Source organism: Dromaius novaehollandiae, chromosome 4, assembly GCF_036370855.1.
Source record: "Dromaius novaehollandiae isolate bDroNov1 chromosome 4, bDroNov1.hap1, whole genome shotgun sequence".
In the NCBI taxonomy this organism is placed as follows: domain Eukaryota; kingdom Metazoa; phylum Chordata; class Aves; order Casuariiformes; family Dromaiidae; genus Dromaius; species Dromaius novaehollandiae.
Window position 1 is genome coordinate 27,204,578 of NC_088101.1, and position 17,313 is coordinate 27,221,890.

The window sequence follows — 17,313 nt, forward strand, 5'->3', positions numbered from 1 at the left end:
AGGTATGTCTTTAAAGGTTGACTACTTCAGCTGATGAGCCTGCCCCTTGCCTTACAGCAGTGTTTGAGGCAGCAAAGCTCCACAGCACTATAGCAATCTAAGAACAAGTGGCAATCCCTTATGAGAGTTTTTGTAGTCATTGCAATTAGAACAGATAATCTCTTGCCATTTCATAAGACATAATTCTGAAGGCATTACCTGTTGTTAATACCTAAAACTGTGCTCAAATACTGATATGATATGTAGCAGCTTTGCATCAATCTGAAGCAACTCAGTTCTACAATAAATTCTTCTGGAGGCAAGTAGCCACTTGAAGCCTAAGATTGTTCCACTGTTGTTATTGCTCTTTTATTTCATTTTTAAATCTAACAATTGTTTCCCCCCCCCCCAAAAAAAAAAGCAAAAAGCAAATGCAGACCATTTTTGAAACAAGAAAAAATTGTTAAAAGCTGCAGCCATGCTGATCTCTGGGCATGGAACCATAACATAGCTAAGAATTCAGCCAGCCTGGTAATTGTGCAAATTGTATAATTGTACAATTGTATAAATAAAACATCTCTAAATAGAACAAAATTTGAGTTTAAAGCAAAATAAAAATATATCAGACCTCTATTTAATTCTTCATGGTATAGAAAAACATTAACCTCAGTTTTAAAAATGACCTGCTATCTCCCTGTATCCTCCAAGGCTTGTGGTTTCTGCATGCTCTCTACAAGTGTCATTTCTTGGAGAGGGCACCTCGTCAGGTATTGGCTCAAATCCATATATCAGTCAAGAGAGACTCCCATTGAATTCAGGGAGATTTAGAGCAAGTCTGGAGCCCATAAATTTTTTCAGAGGCACTAAGCTCTGCTATTTGATATTCTATATTCATGACATACAAGTGTGCCTTCTGATCTAGAAGACACTGTATACAGTTCACGTCCACTGGATTTACTTAAATAAGGTGTCATGACAATGATATCTTAAGACATGATCATTTTATACCTAAACTAGAACACAATCTCTAATATTTTCTCATTTCCTGTAGTTTTTATTAACATGTCATCTATGTTTTATCTAAAGGTAAATTTTCCGTCTAATGCTATGCAGAAGCTTGAAGCCCAACTGGATCTGATGGTTTTTGGTACATGCTTGCCTACTGCCCTGAGGTAACTTAACTACTCTTTCTGCAAAGTCATCTAAGTATTTCTAATAACAAATTACATTATCATTCACTGCTGTATTTCCAAGAAGAGCAACAGTAACAAAAGGAACCAACCATCTGTTCCTGGAAGAGAAAAGACAGGAAAAATCTCGAATGTCCTAAATCGATGAAATAGCTGCTGACACAATATTTAAGGTTACTGCTGAACATTTTCTTTCATGTAAACCGGATTTAATTATTTTTGTACATGCTCTGATCTTTCACAGAATAATGCTACTCTCCCTTTTGGAGCTCAGATTTGTGGTAAAGATCTGTCTTCTCTATCAAAAACATTAGTATTCATTAGAATTGAAGATGACTCTATAATAAAACAAAATTCCCCAAAGATTAAATAAAGTTTCTTCATGTAGTTCAGATCAAGTATGAAGCTGTATAAACTAGGTAGCTTATCATAAAGATTTTAAACAGCTTCAAGAAAATGGTTTACTTGACCAGTCAGATGCCAAGTAGTACACCAAACAGTGCACAATTTTGGAACCTTAGTCTGTCTTAAAAAAAGAAAACCAAAAATCTAGTAATATATTAAAAAAGCAAAAATGAAAACTTTATTCCTGGCCTTCCTATAGATATTGCTCAATTTATAATCAGTTACTAAGAAGTTTTGAGTAGGAAAAGCAGATTCTTGCATCTCAGAGAGAAGTATAAACCAATGGCTTTTAAGGGAAGGCTAATCAGGTGGGTTTTCTGTGGAGACTCCAAGTCAGTAAAGATGACTATGGTGGACACAAGTACTGTAAAAACAAATGTAATAAGCAAATTAATAGTTCAAGCTTTTGTAGTTGTTGATTAGATTCTTTTGGTTTTCCCTTATGGTATCATTATAGAAATAAGGACGAGGTATTTCTGTACTTGGTTTTGGAACTTTAATCCTAGATTTTTCTATTTTCAATAGCTGTGAATGGATATGATTTAATTTCAGAATTGCTTTGTGTGCATTGTAAGCTTTGCTCTGATCATAACAGCTTTTGTTTCTAAATGATTATATACCACTTGAAATTTTCTGTTTTGCGATGAGTAGAGAATCTCTTTCTTTCAGCTTTCCTTCCTATTTTTAAAAAGCTGCAGCATTCATAAAATAGCTTATCACTGCTCGCTTTCATAGAAAGAGCGGGAAACTGGAACTCTGAATCTAAAATAATGTAAAAATAATAATAATAAAATAGGATAATGTGGTGTAGAGACAAAAATGACATGGGGGGTCCTGCCCTATGTGTAATCCTGAAGCACTGAACAGATGAGACTCGTGGTCCTGTTTCAAGGCAGTATAGGTATACTGCCAATGTATTTCTTTACTAGAAAGGCTGGCTGGAGGTTCTTCTCCATACTCTCTTGTCCCTCCTCAGCTCTTCCTTGATTTCCCAGGTGTGTTAGGTCAGCGAGTCTTAGCACTGCAGTCATCCAGTCTGTACTTGCTGGCTCTCTACCATCTAAAAAATTATTCTCTGGACAAACTGGATTCTGAAGTTTTCTGTGCTCCTTGTGGGACAACATGAACAGCAGCAGCCCAGGGCTGCTGTGCTTAGTCAGCTTAAAATGACACCTGCTGTTAATAACAATTAGAACAGGTTAATACCAATTGCATTGGTGATTCTTATGAAATAAATGACTGCTTGTTCACTGGTTACTTAAGTAAAGTAACATATAGACTATCAAGCAGCCAGCAATGCAACAACTGGAGAAAAACTTTGAGTCTGACTAACTTTCCCCACTTACAATTCTCTGGAGACAGTTTGCTGAGATTTTCTACCCTTCAGTGAATAAGAAATGCTGAGTAAAAGGATATTACATAAATTGGCTGACATTTGCGGTGGGCTAGCTAATTGTCATTGCCTTGTGTGTGTGGTGGTTGTGTGTGTATGTGCACGTGTGTGTGGTATTGTCAGTGAGCTCCCAACCCACTCCCCTCTGCTCCCAACAAGCTGTTGTGAGACTGAATTTTGTGGATTACATAAGAGACAATCCAGGAGAACATGCTGAGCTATTTGGAATTTACCCTCAGCACTAACCTCTTTCCTCCATTGTGTCATATACTAAAAAAAAGAAAAAAAAATTTTTGTTTTTGTTTTTTGGAGTGCCGGGTTGTGTCTCATCTTAAAAATGTCTGTCTGTCTGTCTTGGGGAGGGAAATGGGTGTGCCAGGAGACTTCTGTTTGCTTCTGCTTTCCATGGGCTGTGGCCATAGTCCTTGGACTCAAGGGAATGCAGGAACTCTCCCTTCCCTAATCCTTGGGAATTGGAGATTAATAGGGTAATAGGGCATCAAAGGCGCATAACAGCAAAGTTGTTATGGCTGTATCTTTACCCTAACCCACAGAGTGGTACAACTGCCATGCGAGAGGCAGCTGTATCTCCAGAAAGGGTTAGCAACAGATACAATGTCAAAGAATACAGTCATTCTTTTCCTCCTTCTGACAAATTATTTGCCTCAAGAAGTAATGTTGTGAGATTGAAGCTGGTTTTGAACTATGAAGTTTTTATGACCAGTGAAGATCCAGTCACCTCTAGTGAGAATAGGTAGACTTCAAAATGATAAAACACGTTCCACTGAAAGAAACAATGTTCCATGCATTTCAGTATGAACATCATTCATTTGTTATATGCAGCTCTCTTCTGAGCTGTGCTTATTCTTAATACTGCTTTATATCCCTGCACATTTGTAAAGACCTCTTCTCAGCATGTTTTGGTCTGTTTTTCTTAAAATGCCAGCAGTACACTATCTTAGTTTTCTTATACTAGTCTGGAATGGAACAGTGTTACTTTAATACATGTAATTTTCTGTTGTGGCCTAGAACCTTAATCCTGATTCAACTGAGATTTGAAAGCAAAGGCCTGATTTTTATTTATTTATTTTTTTTGGTGGAGTGTCAGCATTTGGGATTAGACTTCTGTGCTTCTCATTTACTTTGTAGTGTCTTGAAGACAATGCCTTTAAAAGTGGGGAAATTATTAACCATTTGGAGCTTGGTCTTCTGCAGGTTGAATGAAGTGACAGTGTTGTTAACTATCACCGAGGGTGAATTACAGCTACATTACTCCCAGTGCCACTGCTTTTCATATGCTAAGACCAATGGATCAAATTCAGACACGAGGGAAGCAAAAGAAACTCCTTTGTTTATACTCATTTGTACCACATCTGAATTTTAGCCAGTTCCATGTAGTCAAGTAAGCTAATTGCATACAGTTTGTTCCAGTCTTTCATCTCATTGCTTGCAGCATTATTTGCCTTCCTTGCATGTAACCATACTGGAAACAAGCCACAAGTTTGAGAGGCAATGGAAATTGTGCTTTCAATTATCCCACATGGTAGTAACTCAAACACCGTAATGTGTGTATGTATATATATATATGTCTGTGTGTGTATAGTATGTATGTATATGCGTGTATGTATATGTGTATATATATATATAATATATAAAAAAGACAGTGCACAAAGTTGACATAAAAAGAGAATTAAAAAAGTTAGTCTATGCACTGCTGATCTATTTTGTATGTGAATGGAAGAACAAGGGTAGCATGCTTTACTAATTTTAACACTCAAAACTATTCAACTCTGTCATCTCCTAACATGATTTAGTAACACACATCCTACAGCTCTTTTCTTAGACCACTACAAAAATGTTATGCCTTGGGCATATGGCAGCCAAAGAACATTTGTTCACCTCCTTCATAAAATTTCAGAGGCCTCCCTTCACTTCCTCTTCTCAGAAAAATTATTTCCATCTGCTAAGCACAATTGCTTAAAAAAAAGAATAAAAATATTAATTATGCTGACTATGATTCTTTTAGCCAAATCAATTCATCAGTATTCCTGGCAGATATTTACTGGATTGTCTTTACTACAAATCTGAGAACCAAGCTCCTTCACATCTGTGACATCTAGGGCCAGGACTTAAAAAAGTGAGAAGTGACTGGGAACTCCAGTGTTGTAAAACCAAAGGACACTATGATCGATGGAAAGAATCCAGTAATTTTTTTAAGGGAGTTGGCCTGAAGTTCGAGACCTCAATTTACTCCATTTTTAAGGTGCTCAACTGAGATGGTTTAATGAAGCCTCACTTGAAGAGCATGAAGGATGGTGTTGTCTGGGAATCAGCCTTTTAAAATTGTTAGTCAAAACTGAGATATTCTAAAATATTAATTTTTCTAGGAAGTTATGCTCAAGAGGTAGGTAAAAGTTGAAGGAAGTTGTCAGTTAAGTTAAGGAAGAATGTCAGAAAAAGTTTGATTTAGATTCTTGTCATCAAGCTAGTAACTCCAGTGAAGTGAATTTAATTATGGTCATCTCCTAAGCTTGAAAAAATTTAAATAATGCTCACAAGTAGGTCTAACTGACTAATCTAACACTCACTAATTGTGTGTGTGTCTACCAGTCATGTGACACTTGCTGGGCAGTATTAACCATGCAGTCAAGTTAGTTCAAAACAATAGTTGAATTAACTATTTAATAAAATCATAGGTTTTAGTAGATGCCTAATTTAACTTTCTGAGCTAGATGATTAATCTAACTCTATACTGATTATAGACTCTGGAGAAAACGTGCATTGGCAGTAACTCATTTCTTATACCACATTTTCTGCTTCTTCCCGGGTATTTTATTTGTTTCTCTCCTACTCTTAGCTCCTGCGTGCTTTTATATGATACTTATAACTGTCTCCTCTATTTGTCCTTATGCAGCAGGGAGACTTCTAGAAACCTGACAACCAGACCATACACTAGTAGGTGAAGCAATATATGAAAGGAGTTGGCTCTAGTGCTTGGAGGAGTACAAGGAAAGGCTCTCCTATGATCTTGCCTTTCCTGGCTTTTGTAACAAAATGCTTTGGGCTGTGTTCAGTAGGTTCACCTTTTTTTTTACAGGGCTCTGATGAGTGTCTAATATAGTAAAAGCTTTGGTCTTCCTCTTCTGGTGACTGACAAGATGAGAAGACAGCGTTCCTCCTCCCTCAGAATTTCAGAGTCTTGTCTTTAGTAAAGATCAGTTCTCTACTCTTCCATTCTGTTCTCCAGCCACAGCTGGAAAAAATGTTTAAACTCATCTGTCTTCTCTCTGGTGAGTTTACAAGACTTGCAGAGACAGTACCTATACCTCTCATCTGACTTCATGACTATTCATCTACCAAACACATTGCAGAAGAATGTTTCAACACCTTTCCAAGTGCTCATGCTCTTCAATTTTAGTTTTAAAAAAAAAAAACAAAACTCTGATGGAGCAAATGATTCATGCATTAGCCTAATTTTCCTTGGGGTCTGGATAAGCATTTGAGTTTGTTCATAAAAAAATGAATTGATTGTTGAAAAATGTAGAAGGAATTCTAGGTGACTTGTGGATAGTTCAGCAAAAACTTTGTGGGGGACTATGATTGCTGTTCACTGAAAAGCAGCAGAAGTGGCGTGAGAAAATGCAGGATTTTGGAGAAGCCTGGTCTAAAGAGTCTAAATGGTAACTTGGCAAAGATCAGGACTGTTGAACTTTAACCATCTGGGTTTTTGTGGTGTTGTTTTTGTTGCTCTTTTTTTAGGGTGTGAGGCAGTGCTAGAATTCTCCTGGGATTCCTGATAGATGATTGTTTGGTTGGCACATAATTTTCTTAAAAGAAATGGTACGTTCAAACTGTACTTGAACAAGCAGAACAATGAGGCAGACCTAAAAAGGTAAAGACTGGCAGGTATCTTGACATTAGCCAGTAGTAAAAAAAAGAATGTTACAGAAAAATACAGAAAAATAATAAATTTGTGTATGAGATTGTGTTCTTAATCTGAAAATAAGCATCAGAATTCTTTACATTAAAAAAAAAAGTCCAAAAAGTAGCTAGCAGTATACAAGCAAGAAATGAGAACCATTGTTCAATGAATGAAGATGCCTTCTTAGGCTATCAGAGTAGGCTACTGGTACCACTGAGAAAAAAAGAGGTTGGAAGAAGTAATTGTTCTTGAAGGTGGTCTCTACAGATATACTTTATAACAATGAAGCAGTTGGCATGCCACTGGTGTCATGATGGGGGTTGTTACAGGACACTCTACCTCTTTAACGAAAGCAGGTACAACAGGAACTCCGTTCAGCACTAGCTGCAGTAATTTGGTATAGGGGAGTAAGCGCACATGCATACTCTTGTTGGGATCATACAAGTGCTGTAGATACAAATATTGATATATGTATAGTTAAATTAGTCATCTACTAAAATCTATGATTTTATTAAATAGTTAATTTAACTATTATTTTGAACTAACTTGCCTGCATGGTTAATACTGCCCAGCAAGTGTCACATGACCGGTAGACCCACACACAATTAGTGAGTGTTAGATTAGTCAGTCAGACCTATTTGTGAGCTCTATTTATTCATATATTCATACTTCTATAATTTTCATCCATATGCGCTAAAAGCCTAGCAGTGACTGCTAAAAAAGTCGGCAGGAGTTAAAGTGCATAGGTAAAAACTAATGTTATCATAAATTCCATCCTACTAGGTGAGGTGGCCTGGGGATATGCCCTGCGGAAGTCCTGTTCTTTCTTCCGCACCCTGCTATGTAGGGAGGCTTTTATAAACTTGTTAACTGTGCATTTAGCCTTTTCCTTTGCCTGGTAGACCTTCAGCTTCCCCACTTTGTGGAGTAGCATTCTGGTAGCTTTGAGAGGCAAGGAAGGCAATAGTTTTATTCCTGTGGGAAGTAAAAACCTAAAAGGAATGATTTCATCACTTTCTCCTTTCTTGTATTCAAATCATCCCAGAGCAAAGTCTCTTACGTCAGTAAATATGAGAAAGGAAGTTGGCCCTGAAAATCTAGAACACTACTTAATACCAGTGCAGTTTGGCTAGCAAACCAGTCTGTGAAACTGACTGCCACCACCCTCAAATTTCTTTTGTGGACAAACAATAAGTTTTCCCTGGCTGTGTTATGAAGAGCTGACCCCCAATGACTGACACCCACAAGCAGGCGCTCATGCAGGCTGCAGCTCCTCAAGGGATCCATTTAATCTGTGCAGCTGAATACAGATTGTTGCTGTTTTGTATAAAGTTTACCACATGATAGATTACATCTTGCTTTCTACAGGCCCACACAGATGGTGTGAGTGACTAACTGATCCCTCGATTTTGCACAGCCTACACACTGATGTCATTAGAAGAGACTAATACCTCTGAGGTGAGTGTCCTTATTTGTTTGTATTCCAATAACAACAGTAAGAAATGCAACAATGGAAGAGAAATTAAAAATGAAAAGTCTCCTTCGTAGCAGGAGAATATGACATAAAAATGTGATGTGGAACATAAATAGAGGAATCATCAATATTAACTTGGTCTTTTTAAAATAAATGAATCATCAGATGACAAGGCCCCTAAATTGATTCATAAGCTGCTATGTTGTTTTAATATGAAAACTCCAAGGTTATTTTGTCTGAGAAACTGCAATTCAATTATAAATGGAAATAACAGCTAAAATCCATCATTCATCTTGGCCAAAATGCATAGTAAAAAAGACTTCTGAATTCTTAGTTGTACTCATCCTTGCACATACAATATATGCATGCAAACATATGCACTAAAAATGCTGGCTGGTCACCTTGCTTTTATTTAGATATTAATTACAATGAATTTGACTCGCTGATCTTTGAGGGAAAGGATTTTACCATTATTTGCTTACTGAGTTACTTGTTTTTACAAGTTACTTATTGGTTGACTTCAGTGAAATGACTCAGGATCCGTAAGTTATTAGTCAGAAATTAAAGCCCTTAATGTTTATGGCATTGAAGTTGGCCAAATATATTTCCTGTTATTTTTTCCTGCAGTGAAACACTCCTAATCATGTACTTCAAAATAACATCAAAAACTAATTTGATAGAGTAGTAAAAAATGAAGAAGGTTTTTTAAAAAATACAGGATCTCACTAGATTGTGATTGGTAGCAGTTGCTGAGGTATTTTATGCAATAGTATCTTGACTTAAAACGAGATGAAGAATTTTGTAATAGTAGAGCTGTACGTATTTTTAAAATCCCATCTTTCTACCTTTTTTGTCAGAAAAGAATTCATGCAAGCTTGAAGCTGATTGATCAGTTAAAATTCCCTCTAGTTCCACAAAACTGTAGAGAAAACTGTGGCTGATTTGTTATGACCACTGAATTTGTCCAAGGGCTTCAGAATAACCTTGATTAGAACTTCTCTATGAAAGGGTTGGGAAATAATTGAATGGGAAGTATCACAAGGGGGCCAAAATGGCCTCCCCTTTTCTCAGTCTCCTCCTCGGTGTTCTGGGGACAGCAGGACCTGAAGTGACATGACTGTGTGGAGCGGTGTCTGGTCGCCTGTGCTGGTTTGTGCCCTGAGCAGGGGCTGAAGTGTGGCTGGAGGAGCAAGGCTCCCAGCAGAACTGGCTGGAAATTCTCCAGCGTATCTGTTGTAAACAAGCAGGTGTCTCAGCGCCAATGAGATGGATGGTAATGGAGACCTGATGTACAAGGAGAATGAAATGGGGAGTTGGGAACTACTGAGAGTAGGAAAAGTGCTAGGGGAAAAGAAAAGAAAAAGTCCATTAAAAAAAAAAAAAGCTTACAGGGTAACGAGGATCAGCTGGGGAATGAGAAGACGGGCATCAAACCTCATGAATGGAGGAGGCAGGGATTAGGAAGGAGTGGGGAAAGGAAACCTAACTACTGAGCACATAGCTAGGAGCCATAGTGAGATAAACAGGAAAAGTAACCCAGAGGAGAGAGACTGGCATGAGGAGCTAAGGAAAGATTTAGAAACAGGCCAGAAACCTGCGACTGAAAGGAAAGGAAACAGGGTGGGGATAAAGGACGAGGAGATGAGACAAGCTGGGGGTGGAGGGTGGAGTGGAGAAGAGAAAGGAAGACAAGTCTGTGCCTATTTCCGTATGCTCCTGGTTTTCATTCCTGGGTCTGGGGAGGACTGCAGAGCCTTTCCATTCCTCTGCTGTCAACAGACTGTCAAATCCACTAATAATGTGCATATGTTGTCTGCTACTACCGCTGCTCAGTATAAAGGGGGACAACCTTCTACTGTTACTATCACAGAGTAGTGTGGCCTGTGGCAAAGTTAGTGGGTCCAGCTTTCTCTCCATTATCAGCTCATAACTCCCTTAGGTGTCAATAGAGAATCTGTGAGTTTTGGAATAAGGCAATTAAACAACATTAACGGAACACTAAGGCTTCAAATCAAGCATTCAGATACGTAATGGCACCCATAATTCTTGCTTTTCACCGTTAAGTCTCTGTTGGTTGGAGTTTGCACCTTCACTGTTCTTTTTGAGGTACAGATAGTTTTTCTTGCATGTGCTTGTAATGTCATGGGGTAGTATAATAAAATACCAACTGAAGTAAGAAATGACTGGAATTTATAGTTGGCAATTGGACAAGTCGGAGGTCAGCAGCTGACCACGTTATATATCAGAGAAAACTTCCTTTTTCATCATTCACTGATACAGCTTCATTGGAGAACAACATGCGACCTGTAAAGCATTAGCAGATCTTTCCCCACTTTGCAGATTATCTGCTGTCATGTCTTTCAGTGGTGAGATCTTTATGTGGGCATTCAATAACAGGTGAAGAAGGAAAAGCCATTTGCCTAGCGATTTGCTACTGGGATAGGGACAATGTAGGAACATACAAAGTCTTCTCACCCTTCAGGTTGCTTTCACAGGTGGCCACGGTCTCACCAGATTTCAGTCTGGTGCTCCATGGAAGATCGCACTTGATAAAAAATGTATGTGTAATGAAGAGGCCAATGCAGGCATGCCTTCTCTAGCTGTTCCTAAAAGGAAAAAAGAATGTAAACTAAGTAGTGATTCTTATGCAATGGTATCGCCTTTGCATAGAAGAAAACCTATCATTGAGCAATTTAACCTCCCAAATGCTTGGAAGTTAATCATTGCAGGTCAGGTTTGAGATAATTGCCTGGACAGTATTGGGAAAGTCATTTTTGGCAGATAGCAAATTCTGTTCTGGCATGTGGACAGAAGATTACAGTTTTTTTAAACTATCACAAAGAAATATGCTGAGCTTCTCTCAAAAAAACCAAATAAGATTTCACAAGAGCCCATTGGCCTGAAATTGCACTTACAGTACTTGTAACTTCAAATAATGTAGGAGGTGTGGGTTTGTGTGCAGTAACATTAAACTTGAAGACATATGGGAATGATGTTATAGCTGGGAGAGACTTCCAGAAGGCATTTCACCTAAACTAGCCATTGCATGGATGGATGAATTGGTGGGTGTGGTGGAGCAAATGGGTGTTCTAGCCACCCAGCACTAAATGCTTTCTCAAACTCATTTGGGATAGTTCTTCCTTCCTAGAATTAAAAGCTAATACAGCACAAGAGACTGCATAATTCATTTGCACGTCTAATAATGTTCCGGGGTCTGCCTCTTTCTCCTATTTCTAGTATGCTGGTATCCTCAACAGTAAACTGTATTTGCAATAGGTTTAATGTGTTCACTGTGCTATTGACGTTCTGTTTGCGTTCTGTACATGATGCTTGGTCCGTGACCTGCCAGTACATGGTGTTATGCTCTGGGGAGCCCTTCAGTGGGGCCTAGGTCTGGGGATCCATGGAAACAGTTCTGAAACAAAGAGAAAACAGACTGGAGAGTTATTGTGACATTCCTTCTGGAATACTATCAGCTAGTACAGATTGTTACCAAGCAAAAGGTTTTTTTGTTCTTGTTTTTTTTTTCTTCATTCTCACTATTTTCTACCTGCCAGCTAATGTGAAAACAGAAATAACCCAGAGCAAGACTTCAGTTGAGCAACTGGTAGAAACTAAATCCATGACATCATAGTAAAATAACTTTTTTTTTCTTCATAACTTATCTCCCTGATCTCATTTCTCCTTGCTCCTAAATGCAAAGAGAAATGATGAAAGCTGCGTGATGTGGTAACTCTAGTTCTTTGGGAATAGTCTGTCTTTGCTATATTTCTCCAGGAAGTTAGGTTTGGCCTAATAGTATAATATACTAGTGAGGCGAAAGAGTATTTTCCCACCTCCACCTATATTTTTACTTCCAAGTGCAGTCCTGTGCATAACTTGGCATTCTCCAGAATTAGTCCATATGGAAGTTATGAGTCCTGTGAACCTTGTAAGACATGAACATCATTTAAAAGAGGAAAAAGAAGAGTCTGTGCCTGATCTTCCACTATTTTCTGATTACTTGCTAGGTAGTATAACACAGAAGTAGACAATTTTTCCCAGAGTATTTTATATTTGATATGGAAGTGCTTATAGTGAAAATACTCAGATTTGTTGCAGGATCCACTTCCTAAGTACACGTATGTACTCTGTTCAAATGGGTTTCTTAAATGCTGAAAAACAAAACAAAACAAAATAGTGGCTACGTTTCTGCATCTGCCTCATAGGCACTGGTTTTCAGAAAAGCATGTGTCTATAGCCCCTACTATAGGAAAAAGTATCTCCCAGTAATCTTTTGTGTGTGTCCAAGCATTTCTGTATAACAGCAACTAGTCTGCCTGGTAGCAATAGAATGAAACCGAAACATGTCTGAGGCATAAGCAGGGATAAGTTACTTTGGGACAATTCACAGGACTACTACCTTAATATGAAGGACTTTAGACTGCCTTGGTCTGGAGCCTGTGCTGGCAACTCAGCCACTGCTGTCCTGGAGATGAGGACAGCTGCAGCAGTGACCTTTTCAGTCACCACCCATCCAGCGGCAGGGGATCGGGGTGACAAATACCGAAATCATGGTCTTACGGTTATAATACAATGCTGTAGGAAAAATATGTATTTTTATGACCTACTATGGAATTTCATACTTTGATAAATTTGGATTTCTTTTTAAATCCAATATTAACTTCCAAACATAGTGTTTGATTTCAGAATAATTATATAATTCATATACTTTTTCCTGAGGATTCTCAATCTTGGCTTTATAGTAACTTGCTTATTTTCCTGATCTGGAGTAATTTGGCTAACTTACATGTATTACTATATATGACGTGGAGAGAGAGGGAGGGAGGCAGAGGGAGAAAATGCATGTTAGTATACATATTAGAGAGAGGGAAAGTAGTGATTTTGCTAATTCTGAATCTAACCTCCATCATATTTCTGCTTAGAACTCTATTTCTTGTTTCTCATAAGTTGAGGTCACTACTGTACTTCATATATCTGCAACAGCTGTCACTGCTTCTACACAGTTTTGCTCTTTCTCCAAGTGCAATCATTTTGGACCATAACAAGCTTGATTTACTTCCAATTTAAGCCTCATCAGTTTGTTAGTTCTCTTATCTTCAGCCATTCTGGGTTGTTATGTTTCCAACATCAACCATTTGTAAAGACAATCCAAAACAAAGTTTTGTGCATCTGGGGTCACATTGGGATTAAGCATGTATTCAGAAAATCTTGTTTCAGAAAGACATAGCAAGTGTTTACCAGTGCTTTACAGGAATCAAATCTTTTCTGAATAGGAATGAAACATATAAGAGGTTTATAATAGAGAGGTTTTTTTCCTTTTGCAGATATGAATTCTTTCTACTATTTGTACTAGAAAAAATGTGAAGAGGGAAGGCATGAGCCTTTGTTTTAAAAAAGAAATATTGATGAACAGTGTGACAAAAGCATCAGAAAGGTAAATGAAAAGCTGAATTTCTGTTACATGCGGCAGAACAAGAAATGACAGTGCATGAGGACTTTCTCAGGCAATTACTAATATGCATTAATACTTAAAACATGAAAAAGGATGCATTTACAAAAGTAAGTGAGCAAAAATGAGACTGCTTTCTATTATCATTTATGCTTACCAGAAAAAAATCAGTTTGCTATAAAGAGATTTGACTGTATAGCTTTCATTGTATATAGCAGATGAAGCATGCAGTTAAACTCCTGAGTGAAAATGTGAATATTCATCCAGAATATAAATCCCAGCTGCTGATGGTGAAAGAATTAAGAATTCTGGGGATAAATGCAACTGAATTCTTAAACTCTTGCTCAGGCTTTGAGGGGAAAGAAATATATTTAGAGTTAGGCAGTAATTTCTTTCCAGAAGTGTGTAATCATCTTAAACATAAATAATTCACTAAAAGATTAGGACATTTACTATAATTAATTTATCCAGATGTCTGGACAATCTGAACAAAAGCCGTTCTCTTACATTAAGCATATCTTGCGCTGCTGCCTTACTGAGCAAGATTCTTTTTCCTGTCCTCTAACACTGTCGAAGTGGGAAAAGACAAATGTGGATTTATTGAAGGGCCATCCATTTCTTGGATATTTTGTGATTCATTTTTTTCTAAACTGGGGGAGATATCTGGAACAGAGAATTGTAACATTCAGAAAATTTGAAGAAATATGCTTTATTAAAAAAAGAGAGAGAGGAAGAGAATGCTCTTTCCTCTTTCTGATCTTAGTACAACTCTCCACTTTTCTTCACAAAACATGAGAACTACAAATTGCTTTCCTCTCTCTTCATAAGTCTGTCTTTCCTTGGGGCTATCTGGAGGAAGAAACAGCCTGCCTTAATGCTGGGGATTAACCAGGTAAGACTGAACTTGAAGGAGAACTGCAACCAACTGGCAGAGTGTTGATTTCTTATTGCAGCGTTCTGCAGATTCAGGACAACAGTGTGTTGTCTAACACTGATACATATTGCTGATTTGGAGAGCGTAACACTTACCCTAGCTAAGGTGCTGCACCAGGCCAGATGACATGTAGGCTATTACCTGCTCAAAGGAGACCTGACACTCCCTGGCTGGGCATCTGGTGACTGCTCCGTTCCTATAAACCCAGGGCCAAATAACGTGTTTGCATAATGCTGAAGTCGATGAAACTTCAGAGGACTTGGCCCTGGGTGCCGACCTCTCCGCAGAAGGCCGTCGCCTTCTACAAGTGAATGTCTGAGAATTTGGTGGGAGGCATTCAGCAGCAGTGTGTGTGGATGAAGTGAGAGGGAGGTTTTTTCCAGTGCTAGCTGAGTGCTAAGTCAACAGGGGAAGAATTTCAAAGAAGAGACAGCTTACCCATCTCTCTTTGGCTAATTGCTACTTGGATGAGCACCAAAGAGAGAGACCATGAAGCCAAGAGACCCAGAGGATCAAGAACTGCTGTGATGGACTAAAGGTCTGGAGCTTATATTACATTTCTAATACTTGCAAGCATTTCCTGCTGTCTTACTGGTACAAACCAGCTGCTGATATGACTTAGTGGTGGGAAGACAGGTGAACTGAGGTGTTCATGTGTGTGCTTTTGCTTTCCAGTAATTTAATTTCCTTTTCAGAAGAGTTGTCATTCTGTTTTAGTTTTATGGTAAATCAGCCCTTCTGCCAATTAAATTAGCGTGCCTTACAAACACTACCAAAATCCCTCTGGGATCTGTGCGCCCAACACACTGTGGAGATATAGCCCTAGCAGGCTGGCAAGGATGTAAGTTTGAAACCCCTTCCCTGAAAGGGAATTGGAATTCCCTGGGTGGCAGTATGGCAGGATTAGTATTAGAACTGCTGCAAAGTCTGGGAAAGTTGTAGACTGGATTCTTGCACTTTGGATTAAAACCCAAAAACTAAAGGAATAAGGGTGATGGAGTTTGTTACTCCTACACTGAGATATCTCAAAAACTACTTTTGCATTGTAGAGGTTTTTCTGTAACCAGGCTAACAATATTATTTGCTTTGTTTTTTGTTTTTTGTGTTTTTTAGGTGTTCTGAGCACAATGCTGCTGAGGGTCTCTAGAAATTTAAGCATTATATATATTGAATAAAGGCATTACTTGAACGTACAGATGGTACACAGTTATCTACCATCTGAATGAGATGCCTGCCTTATTTACAAAGTGCCTTGTGTTTGGTATGAGCTGTACGTATGAGAGCAGCACTGGATAAAACAGGTTTTCCTCTCTAATAGGTAAGCTATTAAAAATCTCCCTGATCACAAAAGTGCAAGACAAACTTGTGCAGCTCTCCCCTGAAAAGTTTGGTTTAATCAGGAATTTGAGCCAGTTACCTTATCTACCTTGTCACCACTGGCTGGGCCCCATCGTGGGGGCCAGTGGTCAGAAGAACCTGAGACTATCAGGGCCCATTAGTGAAACGCGGCCTCTGGGCTGCGGCAGCGCGGAGCACAGGGCTCCCAGCCGGCACCGGCTGTGCTCCCGTGGGATGCGCCACGGTGCAGGGCCTGCTCCTGCCCTGCCTGCCATGTACCCCATCCCAGGCCGTCAAGCAGTGACCTACCAGGTGCTGAAACGTGGTTTCCCATGGCAGTGCTCAGGGCTGAGAACTGTGAACAGCCCACTGTGCACGTAGGGGAAGACTCGTTTCTAGATATGGTTAAATGTCTGTCTTTAAGAGTAGCATTTTTGTTTTGTTTTGTTTTTATTTTAGCTTCTTACAGGTTTGAGAATGAGATTTTCTGCCCTTTCTTTCATCTGCCTAACTCCCCCCCTCCAAGAAAGAGGCAAGCACTTTGGAAGAGTCTGCAGTGCACGGACGCAAAATGCCCTAAAGGTAACTTTAGCTGCAAAAAAGAAGCAAGAGAAAATGGGAGGGCCTTTGCTGTTGGCTGTGTAAAACTCTCAGGTACTGAGACAGCAGTGAGGTTTCCAGCGTGTGGATGGGTGATGGGAAGTGAGAGCTGGAGGAAGCAAGGAGCAGGGATGCTTTTGAGCAACGGGGGGGCATAAATCCCTGTGTGCAGAGGACAACAGTGTGGCGTGCCTGCCAGCGCTGTGACGGGGCGGCTGGCTGACACAGTGGTGAACCTGCACTTGCCCTGGGCTGGGATGCAGCGTGCTCTGCGCGCTCAGTTCGTCATGATGAAGCCCCTGGAGTGCGGGTGTGGAAAGCAGCGTAATTGTCACTGTTTCTTGTAAAGAACTAGAATTAATGGTTTGTGAGGGGTCAGACTGGGAGGTTAACCAGGAACAAAATCACTTTAAATATGTGCTAGTGAGAATACTGCAAATTGTATACGCCGGACAGTGTGTCTCGCTTTGGTATTACGTTTCTCGGCACGGGTTGCTGTATTTCAGCTCTGTGTAATGAAAAGACAGGTGTAGCTGTGCTGGTAGGGATCGGCTGGGGCGGCGTGCGCTGCCTGCGCCGTAGGAAAGCTTCCTGAGGCACAAGTGTTAATGCCCCCGTTCCAGACG

At 39.3% G+C, this 17,313-nt stretch overlaps 2 long non-coding RNA genes across 2 annotated transcripts; both read left to right on the top strand.

Moving 5' to 3' along the window:
• Window positions 1-694: 694 nt before the first annotated feature.
• On the top strand, window positions 695-13,800 carry LOC112996786 (uncharacterized). Its single transcript, XR_003262553.2, has 3 exons — window positions 695-1,151; window positions 8,258-8,347; window positions 13,691-13,800. It is a non-coding gene; the product is annotated as an uncharacterized LOC112996786 (long non-coding RNA).
• A 755-nt stretch (window positions 13,801-14,555) lies between these two features.
• On the top strand, window positions 14,556-16,644 carry LOC135328182 (uncharacterized). Its single transcript, XR_010388944.1, has 3 exons — window positions 14,556-14,707; window positions 15,863-16,067; window positions 16,547-16,644. It is a non-coding gene; the product is annotated as an uncharacterized LOC135328182 (long non-coding RNA).
• The last annotated feature ends 669 nt before the right edge of the window (window positions 16,645-17,313 follow it).